This window comes from Amphibalanus amphitrite, unplaced genomic scaffold (genome assembly GCF_019059575.1).
Source record: "Amphibalanus amphitrite isolate SeventyFive unplaced genomic scaffold, NRLGWU_Aamphi_draft 000313F_arrow, whole genome shotgun sequence".
Classification (NCBI taxonomy): domain Eukaryota; kingdom Metazoa; phylum Arthropoda; class Thecostraca; order Balanomorpha; family Balanidae; genus Amphibalanus; species Amphibalanus amphitrite.
This window is the reverse complement of record NW_024881808.1, coordinates 412686-425433: the sequence shown is the minus strand read 5'-3', so window position 1 is coordinate 425433 and position 12748 is coordinate 412686. Positions and strand designations below refer to the sequence as shown.

Below are 12748 nucleotides of genomic sequence, written 5' to 3'. Positions count from 1 at the left end.
CGACGGCTGAGGGCCTCACACAGGCTCTGGTGGCCTCATTTCCACCAGGTTTGGCTATACACCCCTCAAGTGGTCTTTTGACATTCGAGTCAATACAGAGGACTACTCAACGGCCTCTCCTGCCTAAACTAAGAGAGGTACAGAAACCAGGTTACCGCCGTTTGATAGCCCTTGAATGTATCTACAACATACCTGAAAATGAAGACCCTGCCTTTCTTGATCTTGCCGCTAGATGGCACCAAAGTTGCTTAAAGTTGCTATATGTTAGCGCCACCTGGTGGGTAGTTGGAAAAGCTCGACCAAAATGCGGTTCAGATATGTTGTAGTTACATCAATTCTGCATCGACTGACACCAGAAATTTGAAGATCGGTTCAGCCGTTTTGAGTCTAGAAGCTTCCAAAGAGACCAAAGTTTGGCTATACACCCCTTAAGTGGTCTTTTGGCATACGAGTCAATACAGAGGACTACTAAACGGCCTCTCCTGCCTAAACTAAGAGAGGTACAGAAACCAGGTTACCGCCGTTTCATAGCCCTTGAATGTATCTACAACATATCTGAAAATGAAGACCCTGCCTTTCTTGGTCTTGCCGCTAGATGGCACCAAAGTTGCTTAAAGTTGCTTTATGTTAGCGCCACCTGGTGGGCAGTTGGAAAAGCTCGACCAAAATGCGGTTCAGATATGTTGTAGCTACATCAATTCTGCATCGACTGACACCAGAAATTTGAAGATCAGTTCAGCTGTTTTGAGTCTAGAAGCTTCCAAAGAGACCGAAGTTTGGCTATACACCCCTTAAGTGGTCTTTTGGCATACGAGTCAATACAGAGGACTACTCAACGGCCTCTCCTGCCTAAACTAAGAGAGGCACATAAATTAGGTTACCGCCGTTTGATAGCCCTTGAATGTATCTACAACATATCTGAAAATGAAGACCCTGCCTTTCTTGGTCTTGCCGCTAGGTGGCACCAAAGTTGCTTAAAGTTGCTATATGTTAGCGCCACCTGGTGGGCAGTTGGAAAAGCTCGACCAAAATGCGGTTCAGATATGTTATAGCTACATCAATTCTGCATCGACTGACACCAGAAATTTGAAGATCGGTTCAGCCGTTTTGAGTCTAGAAGCTTCCAAAGAGACCAAAGTTTGGCTATATACCCCTTAAGTGGTCTTTTGGCATACGAGTCAATACAGAGGACCACTCAACGGCCTCTCCTGCCTAAACTAAGAGAGGTACAGAAACCAGGTTACCGCCGTTTGATAGCCCTTGATTGTATCTACAACATATCTGAAAATGAAGACCCCTGCCTTTCTTGGTCTTGCCGCTAGATGGCGCTAAAGTTGCTCAAAGTTGCTATATATTAGCGCCACCTGGTGGGCAGTTTGCAAAACTCGACCAAAATGCTGTTCCGATATGTTGTAGCCACATCAATTCTGCATCGACTGACACCAGAAATTTGAAGATCGGTCCAGCCGTTTTGAGTCGAGAAGCTTCCAAAGAGACCAATGTTTGGCTATACACCCCTTAAAACCCTATTCCTGGCGGGGGGGGGGCCTCAGGAGCCCCCTGAGGTTTTTTGATTATTTCTCCCAAACGCTTTGAGCTAGGAAGCTCAAATTTTCTGACTTTTCCTAAAATGCTTTTACGCAACATTTCTGAAAATTTTGAGTTGATCTGACCTCAGGTCAGGTCACCAGAGGCGGTTTGGTGACCCTACCTCAGAAAAGTTTGCAATCACGCCAGAGCTAGAGTTTTTGACCGATCAATTTCTTCTCTTCAGGCTTTAGTTAGGGTACCAGTATGTGCAATTTGTATATCTCAGAATTTTCATATCTGTGACCTGAGGTCAGGCCAGACTCGTGACCTTTACATTGCAAGCCTACGGGAAAATATTGAAACGCCTCCTGCTTCGTGTAAACGAGTCAAAACCACCCAATTCTTTCAGTATTATGGAAGATTATCTCATCGGTGATGATCTTGGTGCCGCTAATTGACAGGGGCACCGGCAAAGGTCATCTGAGGTCATGTGACGTCATAAATCGTTTTTCTGTCAATAAATCACGACATGATGGTGCTAAAGACTTGTAAGTGGTACCAAACTGCTTGCCTGGTCAAGGCGCGTCGTTTGGTATGCAGCATGACCATACCCCACAACCTCATTGATGAATGACCTGACCTTGACCTCAGGTCAAATTTCAAATTGACCTGTGAAGGTCATCTCATACTTATTTCGCATCGCCTCGGCGAGAGCAACAAAAAATGTATTGGTTTTATGTCTCTATGTTTCTTAGTTTAAAAGTTATATAGGTAACTAATTCCAAAACATTTTATCGTTGATGACCTCTGGTGACCTCAATATTGACCTGACCTGAAAATATTTATGTAAAAGTTGAAGATCTTTAAACGACCTATCAAACGCCGTTCGCCGTTTGTCGCTGCGATGTGTAGTTTTTTAGATCTGAAGGGGGGTCGAATCGGCCCCCCCCCCGCCAGTTTCTTGTCCCGGCGGAGCCCGCCAGGACGATAGGCGTTATCACAAGTGTATTCGCGGCCATTGGGGCGACGTAAGAAAAGAAGAAACCAACTGGCCCCAAGAACTTTAAATTATCAGTTAGCGTGCACCTTTTCCTTGATGTGTAGAAAATTTACCATTATTTGTTACAGAAAATTGCATTTAAAATCTTCCATTTATGCTTTTTTCATCGTTTGCACATTATCTTCTTTTACTAAGCTAGAAACACTAATTAGAAATAGTTCCCGCATCATCAAGAACAATAGGGAAGGCTTGAAGTGAATAAAATAATTTAAACGGTTTTGTAATCTATGTGAAGGCACTTCTAAAATTGCCTGTAGAAATATTGAAGGCAAAAGTTCAACTTTTTCACAAGACGGATGTTTATAAACCTATTTAACTTGTGACAACTCAGCCGGTATTTCGTCGCCTACAGCCCAGCTTTCCCTAGTGACCGATAGAGGCGCTGCTATCGATGTCCGCCCGCGCCGCCTAACGAATAGGGTTAAGTGGTCTTTTGGCATACGAGTCAATACAGAGGACTACTCCTTATCCCCCCCCCCCCGCTTCACCGTCCATGGCTGGATTTATGCACCCATGCACTACGCCCGTTGGCCCCTTTAAGCTAGCACCGGGCCCCCCAGGTCAGTGCAGGGACCCCTTTGCCAAGCTGGCCCCCCCAAACGCCAAGTCTGCGACCGCCCCTGGCATTATGTGCAGTGCGGCCAAATCCGCCAGCCAGTCGTCAAAAAATAGCGCAATGCGCCTGCAATTGACATGCTGGTGTTGCCAAAATTGAAGTTTTCCCTTCATCGGGAGTTGATTTGAAGCGCATTATGTCCAGTGCGCCCAAATCCGCCAGCCAGTCGTCAAAAAATAGCGCAATGCGCCTGCAATTGACATGCTGGTGTTCTGCCTTGGCGCAAAGATTGAATATGGCGCTCGTCGTTGACTTGTGAAATATTTAAAATCAAAGATATTGGCGAAAATATCGAACGGCCAAAGATAAAAATACCATTATCGTGATCCTTGCACTGCAATTAACAAGTTCCAACACTTCGATTTTTGTTAGGATCAGTTTTTAAGAAATCGAAAAGTCATGATTTCGTGATGAATGCCTAGGTACTTACTATAGATCTCACTTGACCGTGAAGGCCAAGTCGTTCCTCGGAATTTATTCTTGCAAATAATGGGCTTTACATAATACCAATTGGTTATAAACGCACATCACATTAAAGAGCGCAAAAAACTGTACATTTCTGTTTTTAACATTCCTTTATCCGTTCATTTTTAAAGAAATACAAGTCAAATGAAATTTTTCACGACCACTAAGCACTGATTCGAAAGGGTCGGATCTTGGCGCAAAATTACATCCAAAAGTCGAGTTGTGGAGCAATTCAGCAGTCATTTACAAAACAGCGCATTTTGCAGAAAGCTTACTTAATTGTTGAATCAAAGTCATACATAATGAATCGGCCTACCTCACTTACCCGTTTTATGCCATTTTCACGTATACTTTGGCATTGGTTTCCGATAAAATCACGTTTTAATCAAATGTCCAGAAACAGCGCAATCTCCATGTGCAATTTTGCCCCGACAGTCGATTCATAGCGCTGTCGGATTTGAGCGCATCGTGTTGCATGGGGGCGCAAAAATGTCGGATTTGAGAGTAATCGTGTTCCCGCGGGCAGCGTCGGCCGGCCGCCGCCTGCCCTGTCCTCTCCGGTGTGGACGGAGACGAACATCTGACACAGGAGCGTCCCCGGCGGCCGTTTGTCCCAGTTGTGGGGCCATGCCGGCGCGTCGGACGGCACGGAGGGGAGTCGGGTCGTAGCCATGTGACTGCACGGTGGTGTGTAAGGTCGATCGACGAATACAAGGTGCATTGGAGAAGACAGTCCAGTTGACCAAGTGACCTGGAGCGACCCTGCACAGCGGACTGGGGAGAGGAGAAGGACAGGGTTGGGGGCTCAGCGGCCGCCGCAGAAACAGACACTTACATATAGGGTAGGGACAGTCGGCAAAGGCAGTCCCACCGGTCCCACTCATGGTATAGGGACAGTCGGCAGACAGTCCCACCGGTCCCACTTATGATGGGGTAGGGACAGTCGGCAGAGACAGTCCCACCGGTCCCACTCATGGGGTAGGGACAGTCGGCAGAGACAGTCCCACCGCACACTGGTCGGAAACGCCCTCACGAGAGGCCACGGGCTATTCCAGAGTTTCGGATTATTTTTTATATAGATCGATTTGACATTGATCAAATTATTATAATTAGGCCAAAAGAAGTACTCCAGGTGACCAAAAATAACTGTAATCAGCCCCCGAAGATGGAGTATCCCAGAACTCGGAAACTGACGCGGAGCAAGAGGTTTCTTGAGCCGGATATTCAGAGTCTTATTGCTGATAGACACCAAATTGAAATCCCACATATTATGCATCAAAATGTTCGTTATGAAGTTGCCGACTGGTCAGTGCAAACCTTGTTTGTATAATTTTCCCCAACTAAGATTTGCTGTAGCTTTTTCATGAAGGCTCTCCTACAGTGAATCTGGAATGTAACTGCAAAGTTTAGGTAAGGAAACAACAGGTAGTTCCGTCTAGTTCCATTCTGATTTTTTGTCAGATGAAGCAGGATTCAAAGTTACACCAGGGCAACATAAAAGCTAACTGCGCATATTTGCGCAAAATTTGCAGGAGCCGATATGCCTACCCAACTACCGCCCGCACCGGCCCCAGTATCGGCGGCTCGGCCGCCGCGCCCGGCTTACGCTGTCTTGTGGGGGAGCATTCATTCTGGCCAGGGTTCATAATGTCCAGGGTACGCTATGCCCAGTGTCAAAATGGCCAGTGCCTTGAATGGGCCAGAGTTCATAATGTCCAGGGATTGCATGGTTCAAATGTGGCCAACTGGCTGCAGATAGGGTATATTCAAAGAGGCCAGGGTTCATAATGTCCAGGGCACGATGTGTCCAGTGCTCAAAATGGCCAGGGTTCATAATGTCCAGGGCACGATGTGTCCAGTATTCGAAATGGCCAGGGTTAATAATGTCCAGGGCACGATGTGTCCAGTGTTCAAAATGGCCAGTGCCTTGAATGGGCCAGAGTTCATAATGTCCAGGGATTACATAGTCACTGAAAGTGACGTAATTATGTAAAAAACACGGAATCAGCTCAATGCAAAGCAGTGCAGTGCCGAAGGCAATGCCTTAGGAGAGATTACAGGCAATAGTAAATCAAATATTTTTAGGTTGAGTGGTTATGTATCTGGCTTCAGGCCTTCGGCCTGAAGCCTGATGCATAACCACTTAACCTAAAAATATTTGATTTACTATTGCTTGCAATCTATTCATGCGAGAAACTATTTCCTTATCCCTGGTAGGCAAACATCATTACCTCAGGTTAGGTTAGGTTAGGTTAGGTTAGGTTAGGTTAGGTTAGGTTAGGTTAGGTTAGGTTAGGTTAGGTAAGGTTAGGTTAGGTTAGGTTAGGTTTGGTTGGGTTGGGTTGACTATGTAATCCCTGGACACTATGAACTCTGGCCCATTCAAGGCACTGGCCATTTAGAACACTGGACGCATCGTGCCCTGGACATTATGAACCCTGGCCATTTCGAACACTGGACACATCGTGCCCTGGACATTATGAACCCTGGTCATTTTGAACACTGGACACATCGTGCCCTGGACATAATGAACCCTGGCCTCTTTGAATTTACCCTATCTGCAGCCAGTTGGCCACTTTTGGACCATGTAATCCCTGGACAATGTGAACACTGGCCAATTCAAGGCACTGGCCAATTCGAGCACTGGACACATTGTGCCCTGGACATTATGAACCCTGGCCTAAATAATACGCACCCGTCTTGTGTGACCTGCACGCATCCATGTGTAATTGAGTGGTAATTGATAAACCGATAGGCGTTATCACAAGTGTATTCGCGGCCATTGGGGCGACGTAAGAAAAGAAGAAAACAACTGGCCCCAAGAACTTTAAATTATCAGTTAGCATGCATCTTTTCCTTGATCTGTAGAGAATTTACCATTAATTGCTAGAGAAAATTGCATTTAAAATCTTCCATCTATGTTTTTTCCATCGTTTGCACAATATGTTCTTTTATTAATCTAGAAACACTAATAAGAAATAGTTCCCGCATCATCAAGAACAATAGGGAAGGCTTGAATTGAATACAATAATCTAAACGGTGTTGTAATCTATGTGAAGACACTTCTAAAATTGCCTGTAGAAATATTGAAGGCAAAAGTTCAACTTTTTCACAAGACGGATGTCTATAAACCTATTCAACGTGTGACAACTCAGCCGGTATTTCGTCGCCTACAGCCCAGCTTTCCCTAGTGACCGATAGAGGCGCTGCTATCGATGTCCGCCCGTGCCGCCTAACGCAGATGCGCTTGAGTTTATGAATTTTGTGAAGGGCGCAGAAAATATGGTTTTATGTATGTATGTACGTGTGCATGCATTGACATCAAAAGCCTTCCACATATTGCGAGGCGATTACGGCTTGCATTTAGAGAGCCTTGCTATTGACAGCCATCACTCGGCTGAAGAAAGTGAATATAAGACGCTGCAAATATAGGACACCTCTGTCACTGGCGCCAGGTGACCTTGGGCTGTCTTCATTAGATCACAATTCCGGTATTCATCCCTGGCTGGACCGATTGGTTTTCAATATTGGCCGGGGAGGGTTGGTACTAGTGGTGTCAATTACGGAAAATCGGAATACCGATACCAAACCAAATACCAACCAAAACCGTGGGGAAATACCGAAACCAAACCAACTTGGGAAAATGAGGGAAATACCAACTTTTTACCGATTTCTTAGCCTCTTAAACATTAGTGAGGGTTGATGATACCAACAAAATACCAAACACATTACGATTGAAATACCAAATACCAAGTTGGTATCGGTTTGGTATCGGTATACCAAAAAGTTGGTATCCGATTGACATCTCTAGTTGGTACAACTCCCTCCCCGTTTCGCCTCTAATTGAGCTAGAGCCTCAGGGAAAAAACGAGCGTGTGTGCCGCTATAAGACGCAACGATTACTAACCAATTTTAAGGTCTTCCGCCAACCAGTGACCTCTTATGTTCAGGTACCTAAGTGCCACAAGGCACGGGCTCGGTTTTTGGTCAGTTACTTAACCAAAAATGGTAGCACTGCGACGATTTTTGCATCATCGTGTTTGTCTAGCTCAGGCGCGTCGAATGCTATACTTGGTGTTCGGGTGAAGGCTGATTATGAACTATTGACGAAAAACTTATATGGCCTTAGTGACGTCATAAATGACGTCAGGCAAAGTCAACAATGCTAAAGTGAAGCACCGGACCTTGCAAGGACTGCATGAAACCATTCCCGGCACCCGAATAGCGGCTTCCAATTTCCCTTGTTGACTTATAGTGGTGCTAGATCCTGTATTTTACTCAATTATGATGTCATAACTGAACAGCTTCACGTCATATATTTAGTGCTTGACATCCAAATGATAGCTTACATATAACAGAAAAGGTATGCAAAGTTTCATGAAGTTTGCTTCACCGGTTGCGAAATAAGAAGCAAAAAACGTTTGCGGAAAGGCCGCTGGCCTCTCGCTGGAGCGTTTCCGACCAGTGTGCACCGGTGCGCGCCTCTCAGTGTCCCAGAGGGTGCGTCGCTGAGGTGCCGCGGCGCGCCGCAGCCCCGGCTCCGGCCGGCCAGCACCGCTGGTGACTGACGGCGGTCAGCCCAGCCGGCAGCGAGTCGCCGGGACCGGCAGCGGCCACCGGCTGCAGTCCGGCCCGCCCACAGACGAGTGGCCACGGCCGGCGGCACCGCACCAGTCCGCAGACAGCTCTGCAGCCGCGCCGCACCGCTGCACAGTGTGGCCGAACACCAGTTTAGCGCGAATTTAATCCCAGCGCCGCTCGGATTCACTGAAAATGGTTCCCTGGTTCCAAAACTGACACTCGCCCCTCGCCGGACCTATTTGATTTTCAAAATACGCGCCGGCCGAAGGGGGGGGGGGGGGGGGGCGGGTACGACCCCCGTCGCTGTTTCGCCCCTGCTGGAGCTAGAGCCTCGCGGAAAAAGACGAGCGTGTGCGCCGTTACGAGACACAGCGACTGGTATCCGATTTTAAGGTCTCAGGTTAACCTGTGACCTCTGTTGTCAGGTCAAGTGCCCCAAGGTACGGATTCGTTTTTATTAATGACTTCGCGAAAAAAAATGCCGCAGAGCCGCAATTTTGGCATCAATGTGTTCGCCTTGCTCAGATGCGTCGAATGGTATACTTTTTCTTCAGCTGAAGTAAACTAAAGGTGTTGACCTCGGGTCAAAGTCAGGGATCAGAGCCCCCAGATCGCGAAGTTGGTCGAAGGAAGTCATGTAGCATATCATTCGATTCGGCAGGTCTTCAGGAGTCCATAGGTGGATTTCCCGACTCGCTAGCTCAATTTGATCGGGAGTTATTGACGAAAAACTCTAATTACCCTAGTGACGTCATAAATGACGTCACGTAAGGCCAACAATACAAAAGTGAAGCATCGTACCTTGCAAGAAGTGCATGAACTAACGATTTCGTGTGCTTGAGATAGTTTATTAGGCTGGAGCCTGTCCGGCCGCGCCGCCCCGACCTTGGTGAGGTCACGCCGGGCGGCCGACTAGACATGTTCAAAGCTGAATTGACGGCAAATAGGCAAAAACTGGCAGCTGAAACTTGCTCGCTCATGTTCAGAAACGTGCGGAGAGTTCAGCCATGCCCTATTGGTCATATCCATTTTTATCCATTTTGACATTTTTCAACTTCTTTATGAAATACTATCGTGAGAACGATACACATGCAGGGCTCCTGTTCTAACTCATTAAACTCTAAAACCACTCATTGCAAAGCTACCATGATAGTAGAAACAGCTTCATCATGAATTGTGCTATCCGGTGATATGCTATTTTCTCATATATCTTCTCGAAACTTCCGTAAAATTTACATTGAAAACTGGACATAGTTATCAGTACCATAGCCCGATTTCAGGAACCGGAGCGTGGGTCTACTTTCGGCAGGGATATAAGTCGTCAAATGGTTAAGTGGCTTAAAAATAAGGTTCTATCAGATAACTTCAGACAATTTCCTACCCATTGATAGGTATAAATAACAGTTTATCGAAAGTCGGGTTTTTGATTAAATTCGCGCTAATCTGGTATTCGGCAAGACCGTGCGCTGTATGGCCGGGACGGGGGGACTTGGTGCTGATTAAAATACCACATCAGTCCAGTAGTTCTGACCTTCACTCATCACCTGTTTCGCTGTAGCTCGAGTGGATATGGCCGGGCAGAAGCCGGGCACCGTGTGTGTCCGTGTCGAGGTGTCTCCGTGTGTGTTCGTGTCGAGGTGTCTCCGTGTCTCCGTGTCGAGGTGTCTCCGTGTGTCTCCGTGTGTGTGTCACTACAGTGTCTGCAGTGTGTACGGCCGCTGTACGGTCCGTATATGACGGGTACGGGGACGGTGTACGGAGACTGCCGCTCCGCTCCGCCGGGGCGGACCGTCTGTGACCGCGCGGGGCGGGGCGGAAAATGACGGTTCACAGCGGAGCGGGGCGGAAAATGACGGTTCACAGCGGAGCGGGGCGGACGGTGCAGCCGGACAAACACTCGGCACACGGCTCATTGGTTTATTGAAGGCTACAGATGGTCAAGCTCAAGCAACTCCTCTTGTTAGTATATTACATATAGAGTAGAATAGACATATGGTCTACACCAGACCATCCGATTAAACCCCTAAACCCAGCCTAAACCTATATACATCGTGTTTGACGTCTCGAGTCTCGGCGTGCGCCGCGCTCCGCCGGTGGAGAGCGGGGCGGCTGACGGACCAATCAGCTGACGGACCAATCAGCTGACGGACCAATGGTCAGCTGACGGACCAATGGTCAGCTGACGGACCAATGGTCAGCTGACGGACCGGTCCCCGCCCCGGGCCGGGTGACGGCCGCCGGCCGGGACCGGAGCGGGCGGGCGCGGCGCGGCCGGCCGCCGTCTGAACTGGCACCGCGTGTATACTGCCAGCTCGGACGGCAGCTAGCCAGTAGTAGAGTAGAGCTGTCCGTGTGGGACGTGTCACAACACGCTCAGCACGGCGCTCAGCACCGCCGAGCCGAGGTGCAGCCAGACCCGGGGGAGCGGTCACGTGACCGAGCCGTCCGACTCCACCGGGGGACGGTCACGTGACCGAGGCCGGCCGTGCCGCCGGGACCAGGCGCGGTGAACCGAGTCGGACGGTCAGAGACGTGTGTTCCACATACAGAATAACGCAATGCCACGATCGGTAGTCTCTCCAGCACATCACTTGTCACTGTCCAATTACCCACAATATCCAACCGGTAATTACCCACTACATCACATCTCTTGTCCAATTACCCACAATACCCGCCCGGTAATCACCCACTGCATCACATCTTCCGTCCAATTACCCACAATACCCGGCCGGTAATTACCTACTACATCACATCCGTGTGCTACTACTACATCTACACTACTACTACTACAACTACATGACTACACTAGAGCGGACACCGGGGCCGTGTGCCGGCTGACCGGCGCCGCTCTCAGTGCCGGCTGGTGCAGCACACACGGCAGCAGTCAGCTGGCGGCCCCGGCCGACTGGCTCGGACTCTCTGCAGTCAGCTCATCACTGCACGGTCGGTAGTGCAGCGCATCAATCCTCCCACGGACACACTCTGACCCCACCGCCTTCCTGTCTCTCCAGCTGACGGTACAGCTCCTCTGTGGACAGAGCAGAGACACGTCTGAGGTGGACACGTCACACACAGACAGACACACAGACAGCGGTACAGCCATGTCCACACACCGCCGGCCAGTGACGTCACACACACACACAGGACAGACGGCTGACGTGACGTCACCGTCGGCCGTGGTGGCCGTGACGCGTCACGTCACCGTCCGTGACGTGGCCTGCGGCGGTGGTCGAGTGTGTGTGTGTGTCTGAGAGGCCGGTGGCGCCGTGCAGCGTCTGTTGTGAGGGACTGACTGGTCAGAGACGCGGCGCGCGGCGCCCTCTCACCTACCGGGGACAATGAGCCAGATGGTACCGGATGGGCCCCGGCGCAGGTCCGCCTCCTTCAGGGCGGTCAGCACGGCCCGGCCGGTGTCTGCCGTGCAGTGAAGGAACAGAAGCTGCAGCTCCCGACACGACTTGACCAGTCTGTAACAGAGCAGAGCAGCAGAGCCGTCACACACAAACACAGCGGCACCAGCCGGCCGGACGTACGAGTCAGTGTCAGTGTCAGTATTTCTGTGTCGGTGTGTTGGTGTCAGTGACAATGTGTCAGTGACAATGTGTCGGTGACAATGTGTCAGTGTGTCAGTGTCAGTGTGTCAGTGTCAGTGTCAGTATTTCAGTGTCTGTGTGTTGGTGTCAGTGACAATGCGTCAGTGTCAATGTGCTAGTGTCAGTGTGTCAGTGTCAGTGTGTTGGTGTCAGTGGCAATGCGTCAGTGTCAGTGTGTCAGCGTCAGTGTCAGTGCGTCGGTGTCAGTGTGTCAGTGTCAGTGTGTCAGTGTCAGTGTGTCAGTGTCAGTGTGTCAGTGTCAGTGTGTCAGTGTCAGTGTCAGTGTGTCAGTGTCAGTGTGTCAGTGCCAGTGTCAGTGTCAGTGTGTCAGTGTCAGTGTGTCAGTGTCAGTGTGTCAGTGTCAGTGTGTCAGTGTCAGTGTGTCAGTGTCAGTGCAGTGTCACAGTGTCGGTGTCTGACAGGACACCCCTCGCCAGTGTCTGCTGACTGACCTGGTGACCGCTGATGCTGTGAAGGCCGTCTCTGCCGGCCGCTGGCAGTCCCCCAGTGTAAGGTACTCCAGCCCGGGGCAGCCGCTGAGACTGTCCAGCACGGCGTCAGGGACGCCGCCGGACAGGGTGAGACGCCGCAGCTCAGGGCACCTGGTGAGGGGCTCCAGGCTCACGGTGTCAGGGACGCCGCCGGACAGGGTGAGACCCCGCAGCTCAGGGCACCTGGTGAGGGGCTCCAGGCTGCCTGCCGTGAGATCAGGACAGTCTGGAAAACACACAGACACACATACAGACAGGATCAGTCGGCAGGAATATATGTAAATATACGGAAAAAACGAAACAGCTATGAACCATGTTGGAGCTCAATTAGCTTCATTATTTCACAAATCACATTGGCTATGCATCCAGAGGCGGATCCAGCTCAGAGTTTGGGGGGGGGGGGGCAAAGCAT

The 12748-nt window shown here is 49.6% G+C and overlaps 1 long non-coding RNA gene across 1 annotated transcript; it reads right to left on the bottom strand.

The window, feature by feature from the left end:
• Positions 1 to 10193: 10193 nt before the first annotated feature.
• On the bottom strand, positions 10194 to 12526 carry LOC122388219. The gene is made up of 3 exons (XR_006257753.1): positions 12298 to 12526; positions 11583 to 11719; positions 10194 to 11280 (listed from the first exon to the last, which is right to left on the bottom strand). It is a non-coding gene; the product is annotated as an uncharacterized LOC122388219 (long non-coding RNA).
• Between the last annotated feature and the right edge of the window lie 222 nt (positions 12527 to 12748).